Here is a 24,232-nt window from a genome sequence, read left to right as displayed (position 1 = left end):
AGATGTAGGACAAAGTGCCAGAGGAGATCCTTCTTCCCTGTGGCTATCAAACTTTACAACTCCTCCCCCTTCTGTCATGGGGTAGACTGAGACAGAAACTGACCTCCCCGCCAACCCCCCCACAATCTTTGCACATCCCCAAAGCCCTACCATTGGTCACTTTAATTTCATGTTTCATGTTTGATGTACTTTTTTATGAATGTTGGCAAATTAATTTCCCTCCTGGGATAAATAAAATTCTATCATATCGAATCGTATATGCATATCCAAAAGTCTTTTAAATTTGACTGCCTTATTCCTGAAAAAATAAAGTGATGCTACCCATTTTGTCTTGACCTGTTTAACAGTAAATTGTATGCACTATTCCTGAATTTTTGGATCTAAATTATCCGCCTACGAGTGGAGTAAATGTTTCTGTCAGATCCTCCTTTTTCCCAGAGAGTAACATCTTTGGGTGAACAAGTTTTCCTTTTAACTGTCCCTCACTCCAATTTCAGAAATCCAATTCATAGTTTTGCTCGACACCTTCCAGTTGGTCTATAGATTTCCTCAAAGGTCAAAGTGCAAAATCAAAGTGTGGCACAAACTCGGCGTCACTCGTTTGCCTGACGTCATGCCTGTCTACTAGACACTTTGCATTTTATTTGCATTCTTCACCACATGCTGATCTTATGATGACTTATTCATCAAATCCACAGATTGCTCTCTTGCTGCGTTTCCTGAAGCATCGTACATTTTAATATTTAATTCACAATCTTGCCTGATCTCTTCGATCTCAAGCCTGTTTCCATATTGATGTTCAACTGCAATTGCCATCTATTCTCCCACTGATGAAGACTTTTAGTTTAATGTACCTTGCTTAAGTCCAGCACCCCTTTGTATTCACAAACTGAAGAAATGGACAGTATTCAGACTCACATACAAAATCCTAAACATCACCATCTCCAATGGTACCTCATCTGACAACCAGTCTCATCCTTGAGTTCACTCCTACCCTACACCAACCACTTACTACCATTCTTTATTTACATTTTTCTTCAATATGGCTGAATGCGTACCATTCAAGGAATATGCATATCAGAAATCAATCAGTAATATTGGAGAACAAAAATATGTCTTCCTGACATCTTTTTTGTTTCAATGGTTAAAGGTTCTTTATTATCACATGTACAGATATGCTATAAAATTCCTTTTTCTGCATATGGTTCAATAAAGTATTGCCATATCTAAGCACGATGGGTAGAAAGTGTATTGAAATAGACCAGGGAGACCGCAAGCGAGAGTCGTCAAGCTTTGGCAATTTTTTCAAAGTTCAGCAGCCTCCATTTGTTTCTTAAAGGCCTGTCCCACTTAGGCAATTTTTTAGGTGACTACAGGCGAGTAGGCTTGGTCCCTGGGGTGTCGCCTGTATGGTCGCGAGTAGTCTCCTCAGTCGCCCAAAGAGTCGAAGCATTTTTCTGGTCGCCGCTGGATTTTGAAATGTTCAAAAATTTTCGGCAACAGTTGGCGACAGTGGGCTTGACATCAATGGGCGTAGCTTGACAACTCCTGACGTGGGTGCGGTTGTAAGCGTCGCCAGGATGACATAGATTGTCGCCAGGTGACGTAGGTTGTCGCCGGTGCTGACTCCATTGGCGACTACCTACTTCATCCGGCGACAGGTACCGGCAACTGAATTGGCTTTGTTGTCTTCAGTTGTCGCCGGCAGGGTCGTAGCTTGACGTAGGTTGACGTAGGTGTGGTCATAGGTGGATGTCCTAACGGGTCGCCGGTTGTCGGTAGCTTGCCGTAGCTTGACGTCGACTAGGTGGAAGGTTGTTGTAGCTTGTCGTAGACAAGGTTGTAAACATTGTCGTAGGGGAGTCCAGTTGACGGTTTTTCGGAGACCTGCTACGACTATGACAGTCGCCGAAAAAATTGCCGAAGTGGGACAGGCCCTTTACTCTCCACGCTCCAAATATTAATTAGTCACTCATACAAATATTAATGTGCTTATGGTGGTTGGGCAGCGCAGTGGCACAGCAGTAGAACTGCTACCTCACAGCGCCAGAGATCCGGGTTCAACCCTGACCTCAGGTGCTGTCTGTGTGGAGTTTGTGCGTTCTCCCTGTGACCACATGGGTTTCCTCTGGGTGCTCTGGTTTCCTAGGTTTGTAGGTTAATTGGCCTCCGTATAATTGCCATTAGTGTGTAGTGGGATAACTAGTGTGAAAGGGTGAGCAATGGTTGGTATGGACTTGGTGGACCGAAGGCCCTGTTCCCATGCTGTATCTCTAAATTAAACTAAAATAACCCAGTTCAAAGTTTATTCTGCCTGTTTATTGATATGAGTGCTAAGGGGCTTTGCATTCCACATGACAGAATGAGAACTGATTTCCCCAAGAAAACAGGAAGCTTTTTTGATCACAGCAAATTTAGAACAGCTGCAGGAGATACCCTGTGACCTGCTAACATTTGTGCCACATCAGTGCATTGCAGAGTAAATTGTGTCAACACACCAAATGAGATCAAATACAATTTAGTCGTGTATATCCCTTTAAAATTAATTAACTTTTTTATAACTCATCCAAATACAGCTAATTGTTCCAAAATGTGCTGAAAATCTGTGCTTTGCATTAAATCTTCTTAATACACATTAAGTGATGTCTTCTCCATTATGTCTTGATGCCTAAATCAGACTTTTTTCCTTCTCAGTGGAGCAGCGGAGCTGTCTAAATAATTTGCCTGAAAGAATGTGCTCCATCTGTCATTTCATTAGTTTTACTGTGTTTCGCAATAGTTCCCTTCTTAATCTTTTATTCCACACATAATTAAAATCTGCAATGGAATTAACAGATCCATCTTTGCAAGGCATTAACTTTGCAAGCTCGCATTTGGATGGTGATGTTTCCATGTGGAAGTTGTAGAATAAGTTGTGCTTATTCCTAAAAACTATTTACAGATCAAAATATATTAATTAAGAATTGATATTTATCTGGTGTTTCTTTTAACGTAGTAAACAATCCAAATTGTTTTTCAGAAGCGAGATCTAATAAAAACGGATGTATTCCAAGTTAACTGAGCAGACTTGGGTGGCACCGTGGCGCAGCAATAGAGTTGCTGCCTTACAGCGGCAGATATCCGGGTTCGACCCTGACTACAAGTGCTAACTGTACAGAGTTGGTACGATCCCCCTGTGACCTGCATGGGTTTTCTCCGAGAGCTCCGGTTTCCTCCCCCACTCCAAAGATGTACAGATGTAGGTAAGCTGGCTTCAGTAAAATTGTAAATTGTCCCAAGTGTGTGTAGGATAGTATTAGTGCACGGGATCGCTGGTCGGTGTAGACCTGGTGGGTCGAAGGGCCTGGTCCACATTGTATCTCTAACCACTTCTAAGCTTCATGTCATAAGATCATATATACAATTAGGCCACTCGGCCCATCCGGGTTTAACAGTCATGATTGAATGGCGGAGTAGACTTGATGGGCCGAATGGCCTAATTGTACATGATCTTATGACTTATGATGCTTAGAAGTGGAGAGATGTAGGGTTGAAAACAAGTCTTCCCACAAGAGGAGTGGTAGAGAAAAGTTAGAATTTTCTAAATGTTTTAAATTAATTCACTGTTGTAGATGCATCTGGGATTATACACAGTCCTAACTGCAATTAAACTGCGGAGACAGTAAAGGTCCTGTCTCACTTGCCGATTTTTTCGGCGTCATATCAGTGTCGCCAAAAGATTTAGAATATTTCAAAATCCAGCGGCGACAAAAAAAAACGTTGTGACATTCGAAAAAACGCCGCTCGTCATACATCATCACGCTGCATCATGGCGCGTCACCGACGGGTCACGCCGCGTCACGCTGCAACGTTTCAGTGACCTGATACGTCAGTCAATGATGCTGGAGGACGCCGAAAAAATCGTCAAGTGGGACAGGCCCTTAACTTGTCAAATGCATTGGTGGTCTAGAATCATTTCAGCAAACTGGATAACGACAGCAGATTTCCTTACCTGCAGGCCATTAGTGAACCAGATGTTTTTTTCCATAACAATCAGTAGTTTAATTACCATTTGTCATACTGCAATGTTTTTTTCAATTTTAGATTTAATTAGTTACATGAATTTAACTTCTTCGGCTCCAACATTCAAAACATTGCTTGTTAACTTTGCTACATAATCACCCTGCTCCTGTTCTTTGTAGCTTATTGTGACCCATGCCCAAGACAATGGAAGAACAATTTCTGCTATGAACTTTTCCCATTGCCAGACAAGTTTTGAAGGGTCGGGGTCTCTGCTCTATTGTCAGACGTTACTATGCTAAAATGAGAATCACGAGACCAGAATAAATTCGAAACATAATAGATATAATAATAGATCTAATAAAAAATAATTATAATCTATTTCAGGATGAATTTACATTAATATACCATCTTTCACATCCTGAACATTACCCAAAACTAATTGGGCACAGTTAATTGGACTTCCATTGCAATGGTTCATCATTTCTTGTGCACATGCACAAGCATAGGCAATTTATACAGTGCAAAGTTGCACAAATAACAAAAGATATGAATGACTCGATGATGTGTAAATATTGCAGTTGGTTAAGGAAATGAGATTGGTCTTCTTCAAATGGAGCTATGGAGCCTCACTTTATGTTTGTGCTGCCTGAACAAAGTACAGAGAGGAAATCAGGTGTTGATTAATGTATCCCACCAGAATTTGTAATGGGATCAAAATAAGTTGATCTTTAATGCTAGTTAATGCCAGAAGACTCAGACAGTGAAGGGAAACCCTACATCTTTAAACTGGATCTCAATCCAACATCTAAATGCTGGAGAAACTCAGCGGGTGTATCAGCATTTATGGAGTGAAGGAAATAGGCGACGTTTCAGATCGAAACCCTTCTTCAGACCTTCTTCGCCATAGATGCTGCCTCACCCGCTGAGTTTCTCCTGCATTTTTGTCCACCTTCGATTTTCCAGCATCTGCAGTTCCTGCTTAAATATCTAAAACTTGACATCGTCTGCAATAGTTCTTGAGTCTTGCCTGTGGATGTCAGGCTTGGTCATGTTCTCCAATGTAAAATAGAGTTTGGAAGAAACAACTGCTATCACAGTGAAGTAGTGCCAACTATCAGATGCCAATTACATGCAAAATGAATCAATGTAATGCATGTTACAGAAAAAAAGCCAACCATGAACAATGAACAAAGCAAAATAATGGTGTATAAAATCATGAGAGGAATAGATCGGCTAGATACACCAAGTCTCTTGGCCAGAGTAGGGCAATCGAGAACCAGAGGACTTAAGGTGAGGGGGGAAACATTTAATAGGAATCTAAGGAATAACATTTTCACGCAAAGGATGGTAGGTGTATGGAACGTAGTGTCTGGGGAGATAGTTGAAGCAATGTTTAAGAAACATTTAGATACGTACATGGATAGGACAGGTTTAAAGGGGTATGGGCCAAACGCAGGCAGGTGGGTCTAGTGTAGATGGGCCAATCTCCTGCGGTTTGGAGTCCACGAAATCAGTCTCTAACCAGAGTCCGCAGGCTCCGTGATGTTAAATTCCCACGGTTGGAGCACCAAAGATGACTCCCCGAAGGGACCACGGGCCACACGATGTTAAGTCCGCACGGTCCCATGATGGAGCTCCCTGTCGATCTCCACCAAAGACCGCCAACTCCACGATGTTAGGCCGCAGTGCGGACAGAGATGCGATACTGAAAAAATCGCATCTCCATCAAGGTAAGAGATTAGAAAAGTTTCCCCCAACTCTCCCCCCCCCCCCCCCCCCCCACACCCCACACCCCACAACCCCTTGCACAAAACAAGCTAAAGAACACTAAAAAACATACATTTAACACTTTCAAAACAGACACAAAGAAGGAAGGGACAGGCAGACTAGCGATTGTTGGCGAGGCAGCCATTGCTGGTTCCCCCCCCCTCCCGGTGATTCTTTTATATAGGCACATGGAAGTGCAGGGAATAGAGGGATATGGATGTGTAGGAAAAAAACTGCAGGTGCTGGTTTAAATCGAAGGTAGACACAAAATGCTGGAGCAACTCAGCGGGACAGGCAGCATTTCTGGGTAACGTTTCGGGTCGAAACCCTTCTACAGACTCAGAGGGATATGGATAATGTGCAGGCGTGTGAGATCAGTTTAGCCAGGCATCATGCTTGCCATAAACATTGTGAGCCAAAGGGCCTGTTCCTGAGCTGTACTGTTCCATGTTCTATGTCCAAACTTCCAACAAGTCGCCAACCGTTGCAATCTTTGTTCTTCTCTATTTCATATTTCCAGCATCTGCAGTTTGTTTTTTCTTTGCTTCTTGGCCTTCTGTTGCATTGCATTCTAATGTCATCAATTGGCCACTTCCACCACCACTTTACTTGCTACATAGGTCTTGCAGCGCTTCCTCCATGTCATTGATACACTCCTTGTTGTGAAATGTTTCATACTTTAAGGAAACACCACGGTTGATTTTGCTTCCATGACCAACCGGGCCAATATGTCTCACACTCTCCCAGCATCTTGCGTGACAGATCTGCCAGGTTTACTTAACTCTGTTAGATTGGATTCACTGACTGCCTCTGCCTGTGGACTAACTTATCATCTACTAAGGCTTTAAATCTGCTGTCAAGCTCCTCCAAAGCAATGCATCCTTCTCTGTCCATGTTCTGGGGACATAAGCAACATTGGACAGGCCACAGTTATTGTTCACTCTTTAACAAAAAAACTGTTACACGGCACTTTATTTCTCATTGCATGGGCATTTAGATCAACATCGGTGTGGGTTCAGACTCATAAATAAGGAGACCAAGTAAGTGATGGATTTTCTATGGAAAACAATGAACCAGACAATCATTGTATTTTATGATAAAAGTCACAGTGCTGGAGTAACTGAACGGGTTAGGCTGCATCTCTGGAGAACATGGATACGTGAAGTTTCGGGTCAGGACTCTTTCTTATATTGATGGTCATGTGGGTGGAATGAGAAAGCTGGAAGAGAGGAGGGGCAGGTGAATACAGGTGGGGTTTTTTTAATAGGCAGATGATTGTACAAAGGCCGGAGATGAAAAGACAGAGGCTGTGAGACAAAGGATTGAATAGTTATGAATCGTGATGCAATGTAAGGGGAAGTGGAGTGGGAGCAATAGGCGCAAGTCCAGTTGGGGGCACAGTGGAGCGAGAGTGGGGCAGGGAGGGAGAGACCGGGGGGGGGGTTAAGTGGAGGGAGTCTTTGGTATTTGTAGTTGTTAATGTTCATATTGTTGGGTTGTAAGCTACTCAAATGGAACATCAAGTGTTGTTTCTCCAGTCTGTGCTTGGCCTCACTCTGGCAATGGAGGAGGCCCTGCATAGAAACATCACTGTGGAAATGAGAAGAGGAGTTAAAATGGTTAGCAACCAGGAGATCCAGTAGCCCTTGACGATGTGAGCAGTGTTTCATTGTTGTTAGTGATGAGATTTTTTTTGTTTTTAATTCCAAATTATTACATGACTTTAAATTCCACAGCATGACAAGCATGAACAAGATTAGTGGTCTGGTAAGTTAACCACCACACTACTGCTGGCAATATATTAAAAGGATAATGGTCTGTGGCAGAATATGCCCAATTTTCCGTCAATGTGGTGAGTCCCTGGTTGGTATCAAACTTGTTTTATTATATACAAAATGGGACTTTTTTGCAACACGTAGGACGATATAGTCCAATATGAATTACAATGATGAATTACAGCATTGGTTAAAAGCTATTTGAGATCATAGAAAATGTGTGTTTCAATGAAAGTTGATTTTCAGCTCCTACCCGCCTGTTCTGTGGGACTCTATGTAAGAGGTTTTGCAGGCAATAGTCCCTGGTGTAAAAAATGGGCCAGATGCATTGAATTAACGCTAGCTCTCTGAAAAATGGTCACTGTAATTTGCCTTTGGCTTTCCATCTTTCTCACCATCTGTCAGACTCCAGCATCAGCTATGAATTAGTTCCACTTTGTTTTGGAATTAATTTGACAACTTTTGTGAAGCTAGTTTCCTACATTTTTCTTCAAGAAGCAATAGGCAAGAAATTGGACTGGAGAGTTCTAGCTTTTCATGTGTAAATCATCTCAAAATATGACAAATCAGAATGGGTCACATTACGAGATGAAACAGTGTTGGGGCTCGTGTTGATTATTAAGTACGGGTGTCAGGGGTTATGGGGAGAAGGCAGGAGAATGGGGTCAAGAGGGAAAGATAGGTCAGCCATGATTGAATGGTGGAGTAGCCTTGATGAGCCAAATGGCCTAATTCTGCTCCTGTCAATTATAAACCTATGAACTTATGGACTGAGAAATGAACCAGGGACTACCATTGCCTAACCACATTATTCATGCCTGAGGTTTATCTGTAGTCAGACACAAAGATCCTAAAGATATTTGGTCAGACACTCATCTATCTTATCTCTATATCTGTAAAACCTGCCTGCAGTCTTACCAAGGTAATCTGGCACTTTCAGAGACAATACATGAGCATAATGAAACAGTGTTGGTACGATCATGAGTGCATCATTTGAGTTCATTGATTATATCGCTAATTAACGTTCTATTGATGTCAGAAGACTGCAGGCTGTTCAAACATTTTTTTAATGGTTCACTAGTTCCTCCTCCATTTAGCGGTCATTCAATGGGCTCCATGGTGTTGACACTCCCAACAACAATCTATTGCTGGAGAAGTCCAACTATAGGGCAGTCGGTTCTCGCCATCATAAACAGTGGCTTATGTTCTGGGGTTGTCCCCATAAATTTTAAACATGCTGTAGTGCAACCACTACTTAAGAAACCAGGCCTGGATCAAACTGTTCTGGCCAATTTTAGGCCGATCTCCAAGCTGCCATTTATCTCTAAGATCATGGAGAAAGTAGTTTATGCTCAGCTGAAACTCTTCCTGGATGAGCACAATATTCGGGAGGTTTTCCAGTCTGGATTCAAGGCTATGCATAGCACAGAGTCGGCTCTGCTAAGGGTCTTCAACGACATCCTCCTGGCAAACGACTCTGGTAATTATGTAGTTCTTGTCTTGCTGGACCTATCTGCCGCCTTCGATACAGTGGACCATGGAATTTTAATTTCCCGATTACAGCACCAAGTGGGCATTTGTGGCAGTGCCCTGGGATGGTTCAGGTCCTATCTGGCAGACAGAACCATGCGTGTAAGCCTTGCTGGCTTTGAATCCTCCTCCGCTCCCTTGGTATATGGGGTTCCACAGGGCTCAATTTTAGGGCCCCTGCTCTTCACTCTATACCTACTTCCTCTGGGCTCAATTTTAAGAAGGCATGGCATCTTCTTTCACTTTTATGCAGATGATAGCCAGTTATATATGCCACTCAGGAAAGAAGACGACTATTCTCTAAAATCACCTGTCTTGTTTTGAGGACATTAAGTCCTGGATGGCCTTAAACTTTCTGGGACTTAATGAAGAGAAGACAGAGGTGATTTTGTTTGGCCCCAATGGCTGCCGTGAACCTCCCTTTGTTGACTTGGGTCCACTGGCATTGTCCATAAAGCCAACCATAAAGCCAACCTGGGTTTTAGGATGGACGGTGATTTTAAACTAAATAAACAAATAGGCGCGGTGGTTAAATCCAGCTTCTTTCACCTAAGGAAGCTGGCAAAGGTGAAGCCCATTCTCAAGCGGCAGCATTTTGAAACAGTAATCCATGCCTTTATTACATCTAGGCTGGATTACTGTAACGCACTCTACTCTGGAGTCGCACAAGCTTCATTGGCTCGTCTCCAGCTTGTTCAAAATGCTGCCGCTCGCATTTGACCGGAACTCGAAAGAGGGAGCACATTACGCCAATTTTGGCCTCCCTTCACTGGCTCCCAGTGCACTTTCGAGTTCATTTCAAAATTATTTTATTTGTTTTTAAATCGTTGAATGGGCTCGCCCCGCCTTACCTCTCTGAGCTGCTCCACCCATACGCCTCTGCCCGGTGCCTCAGGTCAGCTGATCAGCTGCTCCTTGAGGTACCAAGGTCTAAGCGGAAGCTCAGAGGGGATAGAGCCTTTTCTGTTGCTGCTCCGGCACTCTGGAACACCTTGCCGTTGCACATCAGACAGGCCCCCTCACTGTCCATCTTCAAATCCTCCCTAAAAACTCATCTTTATTCTTTGGCTTTCGACACTGGCTGAGGCATTGCTCCTGTTCTTAGTGCTTTTAATGTCTTTTAATTTTTAGTGTGTTTTTTATAGTCCTTCGTTTTATGGTTTTTAATGGTTTGTAATAGCTTTTTGTCCATGAGTTCTCATGTACAGCACTTTGTGGCAACTGCAGTTGTTTAAAGTGCTTTATAAATAAAGTTATTATTATTATTATTATTATAGGGAACGGTGTAATTCACCTTGTGAATTCCACTCAGACAGCACTCTCCCCACTTGCCTTGTCCCCCGCCTGCATAACGGGCTGGTGAAGGAAGCGATGTGTGTGTGTGTGTGTGTGTTCCACTCTGACAGTCACTGGGAAAATCGCCTAATTGGGACAGGGGTGATCACTGATCGGTGTAGACTCGATCAGCTGAAAGGCCTGTTTCCACGCTGTATCTCTAAACCAATCTAAACTACTGAATATGCATGACTTAGCAATCTGAAGGCAGCAGTCAGTGCCAGAGGAAGAGCAGCCAGCACTTGATGCCTTTGGGATCCCATTTTCAGGGACATGGAGAACAACAGAAGCAAGAAGATGGAGAGGACCAAGTGGGATGCCCACATGAACCCCTTATCACATCCAGCAGACAAAGAGAAGTAAGCCTGAACTCAGACTACCAGAGATTCTCTGAAAAGAAGCAGCTTTTTAACAGGAATCTGCTATCTCCTGTACACACCAATCGATCATACAAGCTGTCCCTGGGTTATGAATGCCCAACTTAATGACCTGTAATATGAACAAACTCCAAAATATTATTCATATTATTCAATATGGCACGCGTAAAGTCAGTCAGTATCCGGAAGTTGCGGTACTGTTGAACAGCTGCGGCTCGCCTGCAGTCCGTCTGTCTACTTTTTTTGTTGTTTTTAGTTATTAGGTTATGTTATGTGTGGGGGGGGGGGGTGCTGAAACATGGTTTTCTGTCTCTCCATTCGGGGGAATGCGACTCTTTCTGTCGTATCCCCCCTTCTCTGCCTCCGTCTGCGCTGAGGCCTAATGGTGGAGCTGGCGGCCTCCATCTGCGACCGACCTCGAGGCTCTGGAAGCAGAGCCAGCCAGGACTTACCAACGTGAGGCTGGCCGAATTCGGAGCTGTGGCGGCGTTCCAGCATTCCAGTGGCAGTGACACGACTCGGGGCTGAGATGGCGCTCCGGTGAGGGCGGCCCAGCGCGGGGCTGAGATGGCGCTCCGGCGTTGGCGGCCCGACTCGGGGCTGAGACGGTACTCCGGTGGCTGAGGCGACGTTCTGGTGGCGGCGGCCTGAATCTGGGGCTCGGCCGCGGGCCAGTGGATGACATCGTCGGGAGCTCGCAGGTCACAGGCTGGTGCCTGTTTTCCGGTGCTCCCGCCACAACAGCTGCGTCCGCTGGACTGGAGGCGGCAGCTTCAAACACCCCGGGCCGCGGAGCTTGAACCGGCCCGTTCGTGGAGCTTGGTTGAGCCGAGCGACTGATTACCATCGCCCGGTGGGGTATTGCCTCAGCGCAGAGGGAGAATGAGGGAAGAGACAGTAACTTTAAGACTTTTGCCTCCATCACAGTGAGGAGGTGCCTGGTGAACTCACTGTGGTGGATGTTAATTTGTGTTTATTGTGTGTTTTGTTGTTTATTATTATATGTATGGTTGCAGGCAACGACATTTCGTTCAGACCGAAAGTCTGAATGACAAATAAAGGATCTAATCTAATCTAATCTAATCTAATCTAATCTAATCTAATCTAATCTTATGATCAGCAGAACCAGCTCCCTCCCTGTCTCCACTTTTAGTTGTTGTTCTTTCTTATCAGTCTTATGTGTTTTTGATGCCATTCCTTACGATAGTATGGTGGTGTGATTATCACATCGAGAGAGATTTGCGCATTTGCTGATTTATGGACAAAATGAACTGTTGAATGTCGTAAAGGCAGAATTTGCTTTTTACACAGGGGAAGGGCTGTAAGCAGACGAGAGAGCTCAGAAGACATACACTAACTTCTCCATCCTCTTTTGCAGGACTACGTCCTCTGATTATAACACATCGGTAAATGAAGACCTGCTCCAGTTACTGGAATGGATTGCTGCAGCTTTTACATTGGCTCACCACATCCTGACCGATCTTGTGAGGGCATTACTTTTATTTCTGTATTGCCCAAATGCATGGGTTTAGAGTTCTTGGAAGCACAGCTGCCTATAATAGTAATAAGTTATAATAGTAAAGTAATTAAAGTATTACTTTATTAAAGTAAAGTATTAAGCTTAATTAATAGTTTAATTAAAGTAAGAATTAGAGGATTTCGGGCTTCTCGGAGGATTATGGGTCCAGAGATTACAGAGCCAGCACATGCGATTTATATTAACATATGATGAGCGTTTGATGGCATTAGGCCTTGTACACTCGCTGGAATTTAGAAGGATGTGGGGTGTTCTCATTGAAACTTACCGTATAGTAAAAGTCGTAGAGTGGATGGGGAAAGGATGCTTCCACTAGTGGGAGAGTCTAGGAAGAGAGGTCATAGTCTCAGAATTAAAGGGCGTTCCTTTAGGAAGATGAGAAGAAATTTCTTTAGTCAGAGGGTGGTGAACCTGTAGAATTCTTTGCCATAGAGGCTGTGGAGGCCGTCAATGGATATTTATAAGGCAGAGATAGATAGATTCTTGATTAATATGGGTGTTAGGGGTTATGGGACGAAAGCAGGAGAATGGGGTTAGGAGGCAAAAATCAGCCATGTTTGAATGGCGGAGTACACTGGATGGGCCGAATGGTCTAACTGTTCCTATCACTTAAGACCTTATGACCTCATGTGCACACTGAATTGTCTGCAGGAGTTGTCAGAAGAAAGACAACTGACCTCCTCCCTCTCAGCCTCCCCACTCACCCCACCCCCAGCAAAATGAGCCAGAGCCCTTATCAAATCCAACAGTAATTGAAAAATCTCCAACCATCCCTGAACGAATGCAAGAGTTTTTAATCTACGGCAATCCCCCAATTGCTTGATGCACGGTATGTGACAAATGCAGTAAGTACTGAGGTGGAAAATAAACTGCTGCTATCTCAGATAATATTCAATGTGTATTGAGGGCCATCGATTCTCAGTACTTTATTCAGTTACAGAATATTGTGGGTGTACTTGTGGCTATTCATGTTTAAATTCCATGTTTATTTATTTATACATAGAGCATTTGGTAAGGAAATTGATTCAACGGTGGAACAAAGTGGACATTCATGCTGGCGTCTTTTAACTTTTCTTTGGAAGGAAAGCAATTCTAATTCATGGAAATAAAAGAATATTGCGTAAATGATCAAGTGAATTGGAATTCAATTAATTGATTGATGAGATGAAGATGTGCTGTAGACTTCACAAGGTCTGTCTACTGCTTGTGATACTTGATGGGCTGCTGGGGATGACAGGGACTAACACACCAGGCACCTATTAACCTTTTTTTTAAATTATATTTGGAGATTTTAGTAGAAAACAGTTTTCAGTTACAAAAACATGCTGAGGGAGACCTGCAAGCAAAACAATGCTTTAAACTCCCACGCAGTGGATCAGATAAGGTCAACCCTTTCCAACTAACACCAAAAGTGTCCTAAATTCTCCAGGTAAGGTCTATCTTAGTCCGAGTCGACTGTCTGTGGTGTAAAAATGCATAATTCAAATGGAGGAATTAATGCAGAAAATGCTTGCAATACTGGACAGATCAGACAGCATCAAAGATGGATGCAAAATGCTGATGTTACGCAGCGAGGCAGGCAGCATCTTTGGAGAGATGGAATGGGTGAAGTTTCGGGTCGAGACCCTTCTTCTGTCAGCATCTATGGAGAGTGGAATAGGGTTACCAATTCAGGCTGATGATCTTTCAATAGAACAAGAGCATTGAACCCGAAATGGAGACAAAATGAACTGCAGAGGCTGGAATCTTGAGTAAAACACAAGGTGCTGGAGTGACTCAACAGGTCAGCCAACATCTCTGGAGGACAAGGATTAGTGATGTTTCAGGCTGGAACACATCTTCAGTCCGAGTGTAATAGGAGGGAGAAATCTGGGCAAGAAGTGTGAGTGGGACAAAGCCCAGCAAGTGGTAGGAGGGGGGTTGGGTGAAGTACATTGACCAAAAATGTTAAGTCTGTGTCTCTCATCACGGTGCTGCCTGATCTGCTGCGTGTTTCATGCATTTACTGCTTTAATTTCCAGTATCTACAGGTTTTTTTTGTTTTGATTCTGGTATATTGGATAATTTGAAACCAGTGTTGGAAACCATATAATCACCTGAAAAGATTATGTGTTGTGTTCAGTGTGTCATGATACCAAGTTAAAACAATCTCGCCTGCCATCCATTCCCTGCAACTCAAGTTTAATTTAGTTTAGTTTAGTTTAGTTTAGAGAGATGCAGCGTGGAAACAGGTCCTTCTGCCCACCGACTCCCTGACTGACAATCACCCCTTACACTAGTTGTATCCCAATCACAAGACACAATTTACTGAAGCAAAATCTGCCTACAAATTGTTTTTTGTATGTGTGAGCAAACTGGAGCATCCAAAGAAAGCCCACGCGGTCACAGGCAGAATGTGAAAACTCCATACAGACAGCACCCCCAGACAGGGTTGTACCCGGGTCTCTGGCACTGTGAGGCCCCTGTCCCACTTTCACGACCTAATTGGCGACCTCTGCCGAGTTTGCTCTTGACTCATACTCGCCGCATGGTCGCCACGAGGTCATAGGAGGTCGTAGGAGGTCTTCGTAACTCTTCCTCATGCTCGTGAGTGGTCTCCATGTACTCGTGGCCTCAAGTGGGTCGCAGCGTTTTTTCCAGCCTGATAAACAATGTCCACGAGTAAAGAAAATGTTGGCATGGAAAAAATTGATACTTTTTACTCGTAGGTAGGTCTTAGGTAGGTCGTAGTAAGTCGTGATGGTAGTCGTAGGTAGTCGTAGGTAGTCATAGGTCGGTAACTGGCCCGATGTGCAACCATGACATCATTTTATCATGTGATCATTTTCCACTCGTAGCCCAGTCGTAGTTGGTCGTAGGTGTGGAAGACTGAGGTCGAGGGAGGTCGTAGGAGGTGGTAGACATATTCGTAAGAAGTCGTAGACATAGTCATAGGAGGCCGTAGGAGGTCTTTTGCTTCGGCGAATCAACACGACCGTGACATTTTTTTCAACTCTTCTAGTGTCTTCTAAACCTGTGGATTAGGTTGTCCAAGTGGGACAGGCCCTTTAGGCAATAACTCTAGCGTTGCACCACTATGCCATCCCAAAAGTCTCTTCTGCGGCCTTGCACTGACATTTTAATAACTCTGGCACTGGCCACTCAAATCAGCTGCCCTGGGCATTTTAATTGTTGGTTTTACTGTATTTTAACGTTGCTGTTTTACCTGCTTTTAACTATTTATACTGTTTCATCAGGGACTGGATTGTTTTTATTGTTATTATGTGTGAAATGTTTTAAGTTTCATGTGCGATGCTCCGGTATTCCCTGGGAAACGTCTTCTCATTTTGCACTGTACAACTGTTGCTTTGCAAGATGACAATAAAGGTTGATTGATTGATTGATTGATTGGTAGCATATTCCAGGCACCCAACACTCTCTGTGTACCTAGCAACCACGTGGGGCATTACTGATATTGGGGTGGGAGAGGAGGAGTGGTGGTGGTGGTGGTGGTGAGTGAGGGTACAAACATTAAGAGGAAGAGACCCATATGCAATTAACCACATGTAGAATGGAAAAATGGGTACATCGACAAAAGCACATGTTTGAGAAGCTGGATTAAAGCCAAATTAAAGAAAATGAATAGGTTTGTTCCAACACGACAGAAAAAGAAGAGCAAAAATGACACAATGGAAAATATGCCCAAAATAGCCTGAACAGTAAGTGGGAATGTAGCAGTCACGACATCAACATGCTTAATATTTATTTTATAAAGTTGTTATTATATCAATATGTACATAGGCATAGCAATGTTTTTTTTGGTCAGATTTATGATATTTTTCTTTGTGTTTGGTCATTTAAAAAAAAATCTCAAAATTATTATTAGCGGTGGATGTAAGCATTAAGGTGAGTGGGATTGGCATTCTAAAGATGATATAGTGAGTTGGTTCAGGTAAAGAACAGCTAAGGGGCAAAATAGATTTTTTGTGAGTGTTCGGTATATGCAGTGGATGGATTAGAAGTGTTTTGATGACCGGATCAATTAAAGCAGAGTTAGTATCAGACTGAAGCCTCTGCCACATTTTTATATTTCTCTCATTAGTCATCTTTTAATGGCTTCAAACAAGACCGTCAGTGTGACAGTTTCTTGCCGAGTCACCTAGATTACAAATGGCAAACTGTCATTCTTCCAACCACTCCTACAAGCAGTGAGATTGAGAGCACAACCATTCACTCCATAAACAGGTTATTTTACTTTCTCCTCCTTGTACCTCTTGTCTCTGCTCCTTATCCTTGCGGTAATGGGAACAACTTCTCTCGGTCTACCCTCTCTCAGTCCATCAACATCTTGCTTAAATCTTTGCTCAAAAATAACTCCTGTTTCACCAGTCTAATTATTTTACTGAAATCCATCATCCTTGTAATCATTGTAGACAATCTTTTTACACCATTTTAAGAGCCTTCAAATCCTTCCTGAAGTGTAGCTTGCCAGAAATAGATTCAATTATCTAGTTGGAGCTGAAGCAGTCTATTATAAAGCTTCAACCTCCCCTCTTTTTTTGGGTACTCTATGTGCCTTTGTAGGATGCCCAGGATGTAGCATGATTTATTCTCAAAGATGGACACAAAATGCTAGAGTAACTCAACGGTTCAGGCAGCATCTCTGGAGAAAATGGGCAGGTGACGTTTCAAGTCGGGACCCATCTTCAGACATTGTGGGAGTGGGGGGGTGAAGGCTGGAAGCATGAAAAGACCAGGACAAATCAGTGCCGGCAACTCAGGCAGGGAGGTTCTCGGATAGGCCGATTGTTGGCTGGAGTTGGCTGCGATCCCGAGAGGGGTACATCATTGTGAACTGTGGATCAGGTATGCTTCTCGTAAAAGGAAATAGTCCCAATGTGGTGAAATGGGATTTGTGCTGTTGGGCAATAAGATTGGCAGGACTTGAAGGGCCAAAGAGGCCGTTTTGTGCTTTGTCGCTATGTGTCATTGCTGTTAAACAGACCTTTGAATTATTTAGGATATTTTATTCAACAAATGAATAATGTGCCGAAATTCAGACTCCATGGATGCAAGAGGCAACTGGTGAAAAAGTTAAATATCTTTGGGATATTTTACTATATTATTCTGTTGAATGATTACAAGGTTAACAATGTTCTCTAAACTCATTAGTTTTACAAATAACTGAGGAATATTCCATTCGACTTGCCTAGTCGGAACAAATCCATACCATACAGAAATACCTCAAATCCACTAAGCATGATGTTATCTCAATAGCCCACAGTGCTACAGTAGGCCCCCTACCTAAACCCTGTACAAAACAGAGTTTGGGCAGTGGACTTACTATAGTACTGCGGCCTATTGAGATAACACAATTTTCCATGGCTATTAATAAACAAAACAAAACAAATAATTAGGTTAATTAATAATTAAGTCGTAGAAGTTGCCGCTTGAAAGAACATTGGGATCCACTAACAAAATCAAGGACGTCTCACCCCAGACACCCCCTCTTCTTACCTTTCCCATCAGATAAGAGAAGTGTGAAAACACGCACCTTCAGCTTCAGGGACAGTTTCTTCCCAGCTATTCTCAGACAATTGAACCATTCTATCACCCATTAGTGAGCTGTCCTCAGCTATTATCTACCTCATTAGAGACCCTCGGACTATTTTTAATCAGGCTTTACTGGACTTTATCTTGCACTATATGTTATTCCTTTTATCCTGTATCTTTACTACAAGACGGCTTGATTGTAATCATGTATAGTCTTTCCGTTGACTGGATCGCACACAACAAAAAAGCTGTCTACTCTCTACCTTGGTACACATGACAACTAACTAACTAACTAACTAACTAACTAACTAACTAACTAACTAACTAACTAGCTAGCTAGCTAGCTAGCTAACTACCAAACCCACTAACTAACTAGCTAACTACCAACTAACTAACTAACTAACTAACTAACTACCTAATTAACTAACAGACTACAATCTCTACTCTCAAAGCTCTCAACTTAACATCCAGATGACGTCCTATCTCTATTGCCACCAAGTAACATGCCAGCCAAATGCTTCACCTCATCGCATTCAGACTTCTGTGCCTAGTTTATACCCATTGAGTCCATTTCACAATGATCAGTCAGGATGTTTCCTGCAGCCAGGTCAATTTTTCAATAGTCCTGATATTTATTGACTAATAGATCAATTAGCACACTTGCTGGACTGTAGGGCAGTAGTTTGGTAGTGTTTACCCTCTTCAGGGTGTGACGTGTCTCTCCAGGTCCCAGTTCCATCCACTAACCAAATAACTCCAAAATTAGAATTAGCACACCAATTATTTAGATTAGTTGAGAGAAACAGGCCCTTCAGCCCACCAAGTCCATTGACCATATGTTGCTTTTGATTTCTAGGTCCCTTTGTAACTCCAACTGACTATATAGCTTTTCTCCACATTATCTCAGTAACCTTCTGGAGTGATACATTGCAACCTTTAACCACTTTGGTCATTGACCTGAAACTTTATCTCGGTTTCCCTCTCCACAGAATTGAGCGTCTGTGCTTTTATCCAGCCTAACTCCTCAAGCAATTTTTAGGTCACACGCAGACACTTTATAAAGGCTTCCACAGTCCAGAGATGTTTAAATAATCCTGGTATTTTGAGCTGAAACTCCCACAGAATGAAAGACATTTGTTCAACTTATTACACTATAGAGTTAAAGAATAGAACATTCATACTTAGGCTGCCCGTGACAGTGTTTAACACCAACGTTTAGCTATTTCTATAAAAGACCAACTATTTGTTCCTTCATGTCGCTAATTCTCTGGTTTTAAGATTTAATAGATACTGAGGTCGATTGTTTGAATACATTCTACTTTTCACTTATGGGACAACTCATGTTTAGATCATAGGCCACCAGACTCTCAAATCACAGGTACTCAGTCCCACGACACTATTTCAAATCAGCTTTCAAATTGATAAACATTCTCTTGAGATCTGGTGTTCTAAGATGGATTTGAAGCAAGATCTTATCTGGAAAGTGACCATGAGTAAAGAAACAAACATTGCAGAGCTGAAATGTATTTATTTTGTTCCATTAGCCTGAGGGATGGAACAGTGACGCCGCAGTAGAGTTGCTGCCTTACACCGCCCGAGACCCAGGTTCAATCCTGACTGCAGGTGCTGTCTGTATGGAGTTTGTATGCTCGCCCTGTGAACCCATGGGTTTTCTCTGGGTTCTCTGGTTTCCTCCCACATTCCAAAGACATACAGGTTTGCAGGTAAATTGGCTTTGTAAAAAAATATCCCTAGTGTGAAGGATGGAGCAAGTGCATGGGAATTGCTGGACGGTGTGGACTCAATGGGCCGAAGGGCCTGTCTCTACATTGTATCTCTAAACAGAGCAAAATATAAACTGTCAATTTAAGGTCCTGCCTCAGTCAGTTTAGTTTATTGTTACGTGTACCAAGGTACAGTTAAAAGCTTTTGTTGCGTGCTAACATGTCAGCAGAAAGACAAAGCATGATCACAATCGAGCCATTTACAGTGTTCAGATATATGACAAGGGAATAACATTTAGTGCAGGGTAAAGCTAGCAAAGTCCGATCAAGGATAGTCCGAGGGTCACCAATGATGTAGATAGTAGTTCAGCACTGCGCTCTGGTTGTGGTTGCCTGATTCAGTTGCCTGATAACAGCTGGGAAGAAACTGTCCCTGAATCTGGAGGTGTGCGTTTTCACACTTCCATATCTTTTTTCTTGCGAGAGATATACTTATAATCTGATAGTTCCTATGTGCTTGATTGACCATGGATAGAATAGTCAATGGTGAAAAGGTTCAAAATAAAACCTGATATGCAGTGTTAATAGATCAGGAAAGGCTATAGATGGCTGGGGTTTATATCTTAGCCCAGTGTGGCTCAACACAGGCCAGACGGAAGGTCTGGATATCCAGGAATACTATTTCCTTGTCCACTAACAATCCAAATATTTTCTGCAGATTCTGTTTTATTTCAGTTTCCAGAATCTGTAATATTTTGCAACCAAACACATTAGCATGAACTTCCTAAGCATGAATTTTCAGATCAGACTATCGTATTCAACAGATATTGAACAAATGTCATTTGACTCTGATAAATCTAAAGAAAAGTCGTGATCTGAATGATGATCTGTGCATTCCCTCCACAAATTCTGTCTGAAATGTTGTTCCTGCAGCGCTTTGTGTTTTACCCAAGATTCCAGCATTCAGGGTGAGGTGGGGAGGAGAATGATGGATCTAGGTAACAAGGGGGAAGGAAGGTGAACAAAGTTAGAGTGAATTGAGGGACTTGACACACAGAGTCTCTCCAGTTTTATCGTTCAGATTACAGCATCCAAAGACCCTCGTGCCTCCATATTAATGGAGGAAATGGATGAAGAGAGGGGTTTGGAAGCAGGCGAGGATAATCTGATATCACAAGAGGAGATAAACTCCCCTGCAGTAAGAGTGGACCTTCTCTCTCCTTTCACACTTTCTCCTCAAATCTCTGTCTGAGAAGGGACCAAAGGAGCTGAGGACCTCATCACCGATAGATCAGAAAACACACCTCATTATTTACCTGTTTCTAATTGTCCTTGCCCATCACTGCTCTCAAATTCTTTATATTCATAAGTGATAGGATCAGAATTAGTTCATAAGTTTGTGGGATAGGAGCAGAATTAGGCCATTCGGTCCATCGAGCCTATTCAATCATAGCTGATTTATCGTCCCCACTTAACCCGATTCTCCTGCCTTCTACCCATAACCCCTGACACCTGTACTAATCAAGAATCTATCTATCTCTAACCTAAAAATATTTATTGACTTGGCATCCACAGCATTGTACCAAAATAAAATCACATGAAATTTCACCACCAAAGAATGTCAGAACATTTTCATAAGCCCTGTCGCTAATACAATATGAGAACAATAGATAGAAAAATATAATGGATCTTTTTAAACTCATGGATGACTTCTTTGCCTCAGAGATTTTCATTCTATCCTTTCTTAAACTAGGCTAACCAACTAGGAATTAAATGACTGATGCGCCAAGGCACAATATATTTCCAGGACTCCTTTGCTGAATGTGAGCAAAAATGATGGCCCCTCTAAATACTTGACTGCAATTGACAGGTTAAGACACAGGGTCCTGAGAGTGTGTCAATAACTGTAGTGAGCTCGTCAGTCAGTGTGTGCTAACATGGGAGCGGGTCAGAATGTGTAGGGAGTCCTTATGGACCTATCAGTATTGGAAGAGTTAGCCATAGAGTGTCAGTGCAGAGGAATCCCAAGGAAAGTGTCAGTAGTGCGAGGGAATCTACTGAAGTGAGTCATTATCTGCATACAAAAGTCCTACATGAAGAAGTCTGGATGGAATAAATATAAATATATACGGCGGCAGGCGCGGGCACACCGCGACGCCCTGTGTCTCCCTTTCAAGGGAGATGCTAAAAATGCATTTCGTTGTCTCTGTACTGTACACTGACAATGACAATAAATTGAATCATTTCATTTCATTTCATTTCAAATATATCACATCAGACGGTTCAAGGCATACCCTGGGAAAAATTGTCTGAACCACTTTTGCTAGTGGCTGGGCAGACCAAGCACTGTTTTGAAAGGTCTTGACCTAAGAGTATATGTGCGGTGTAAAGGGGTAAGTCTGGTTTCGAATTCTCTCTTGTTTCGGCACTAGAGCGAACAAGTGACATTTCCATTCTCTGTCACGGTGCATAAACATGAGGTTAGCAAGTTGAACAAAAGTCAGACTCACGCTAAGACAAAGCCCCAATGGAAATAAGCAGAATACCAGAGATTGCACTCATAAATTGAGCAGCCAAATGTGGACACTGACCTTTAGGTGACGTGATCTATGATCACTTGGGATTGTACGTGGTGAGTAAGAACATTGGAAAAACTATTCCGGCTGACAGGAGCTGTTCCGACACACAATAGAACTGTCATTGGGTGAGGGTTTAGGTAACTACAAGCTGCCACTTGTGGGAAATGAAATAATAAAGGCTTTAACAAAACAATTTTTCTGTACATTCCTTTCTAGGCACTTGCTTTTAAAGATGCTACTGAAGGCTAAACATTTAAAAAAGATAGCCCTCATCCCGTTTATCTTTCTACAATTAAATGATAGCCAATGCTAGTTTATACCAGAATGTGGATTTCTGAAGAAGGGTCTAGGCCCGAAACGGCACCTATTCTTTTTCTCCAAAGATGCTGTCTGACCCTTTGAGTTACTCCAGCTTTTTGTTCTATCTTTTGCTTTTCTTTTCTGTCGGGAAAATAATTCTTATTTTATAAATGTTTCATTTCTCTTCTCGTGGAATATTAACAAAAAAAATGGAAAGAGGCCATTCACCCCATTGTGTCTGTACTGGCCCTAGGTATGAGCAATCTTAATGAAACCACTCCCCCACCTTGGCCCGGTAGCCCAGAATAAATCTTTCTGCTCATACAATTATTCATCTCTCAATGAATCACCACAGTGGAATCTACAGTACCTCCACACTACCCCTGGCAGAAAGGCTCTTGAATGTAACCACTCACTGTGCAAGTGACAGACTGCTGAAGAAGATGGGGCTAGAAATTGTGCACACAGCTCTTAAATCAAAAAGCGTTGCCATTAAAAACAAGGTTAACACAGATTAGAAGAATGTGCATCTTTCTGTGCGCCTTTGTGCTTGTCAGGAAATTATTTTATTTTGTAAGATTTTTGTCATAATGCTTTGTTTTTCTGGTGTAGAGGTCTCCAACTGATAGAAACTGGTTTTAAGAAGTTAATATTAACAGATAATATTATACTGGTATGAACTGGCCTCATCTTCTATATTACTAAAAATCTGTTCTTGACCGCTTTTGGTGATCTGTGCTGCGATTTCCGAGAGAACGGCGCCACCTTCGGCCGTCATTTTTGGCCACCTCGCTCAGAGCCTCCCTCCGCCGCATGTGTGCCGAGGATTTTTCCCGTCGATGAAATATGTCAGAGATATTAATGTTTTTACAAAATTCCCCATTCTCTCTGCTGCCCCTGCTGGAGGGATGGGGGAGGGACTATAAAACCAGGAAGTGGTGTGCCCCAATCAGTCTCTACAACATGGAGGTCTGAGCTCTGAGCTCTGAATCACTGAACAAATGTCTACACAGCTGTGAGTAAGTACCCTTAATTTGGTTTGAAAATGAAAATATGGTTATGGTTAGTGTGAAGGAAAAAAGCACTGTCTGCAAATGGTAGTTTGGGGGGGTTTGGGTTCTCTCTCTCCCCCTCCCCCCCCCTCTCCTCTTCCCCCCCCTTCCTCTCTCCCCTCCTCCTCCTCCTCCCCCCCCCCCCTCCTCTCTTCCCCCTTCCTCTTCCCCCCTCTCCACTCCTCTTCCCCTCCTCTCCGCTCTCTCTTCCCCCCTCTCCCCCTCTCTCTCCCCCTCTCCTCCCCCTCCTCCTCCCCTCCATCCCCTACCCCACCCTCCCTCCCTTCCCTTAAACCCCCTCCCCTCCACACCCCCTACCCTCTCCCTCTCTCCTCCCCCTCCCCTCCCCCCCTCCCTGCTCCCCACCTCTCCCCCTCCCTCCCTTAAACCCCCTCTCAACACCCCCTCTCTCTCCCCCTCACTCTCACCCCCTCTCTCACCCCCTCCTCCCCTCTCTGTCTCTGCCCCTTCTCTCTCTGCCCTCACTCTCTACCCCCCCCCCCCTCTCTAGATGTGACTGCGTTGGGGGCTATGCGTCAGTAGATAGGGTTGTTTTGGGGTAAAAGGAGCAAATGAATAATATTAATATAATATCGAGGGGGTAATTAACGGGGATGGGGGGGGGGGGGATAGTTAGGGTGTGTGACGATGCATGCCACCTCCCCCCCCCCCCCCCACAACCGTACGTTGGGGGAACATCTGCACTTGGTCTAGTTAACTAA

The 24,232-nt window shown here is 43.2% G+C and overlaps 1 protein-coding gene and 1 long non-coding RNA gene across 3 annotated transcripts in view; one reads left to right on the top strand and one right to left on the bottom strand.

The window, feature by feature from the left end:
• The window catches only part of LOC129711277 (cAMP-binding protein 1-like), a 132,349-nt gene that overhangs the window by 5,965 nt on the left and 102,152 nt on the right, over positions 1–24,232 (bottom strand). The window lies entirely within an intron of this gene.
• LOC129711279 (uncharacterized) lies at positions 1,996–17,608 on the top strand. Its single transcript, XR_008725807.1, has 3 exons — positions 1,996–3,242; positions 12,165–12,270; positions 13,327–17,608. It is a non-coding gene; the product is annotated as an uncharacterized LOC129711279 (long non-coding RNA).

The sequence above is a fragment of the Leucoraja erinacea genome, chromosome 29 (genome assembly GCF_028641065.1).
Source record: "Leucoraja erinacea ecotype New England chromosome 29, Leri_hhj_1, whole genome shotgun sequence".
Classification (NCBI taxonomy): domain Eukaryota; kingdom Metazoa; phylum Chordata; class Chondrichthyes; order Rajiformes; family Rajidae; genus Leucoraja; species Leucoraja erinaceus.
The sequence above is the reverse complement of the archived record's forward strand: the minus strand, read 5'-3'. Positions and strand labels throughout refer to the sequence as shown.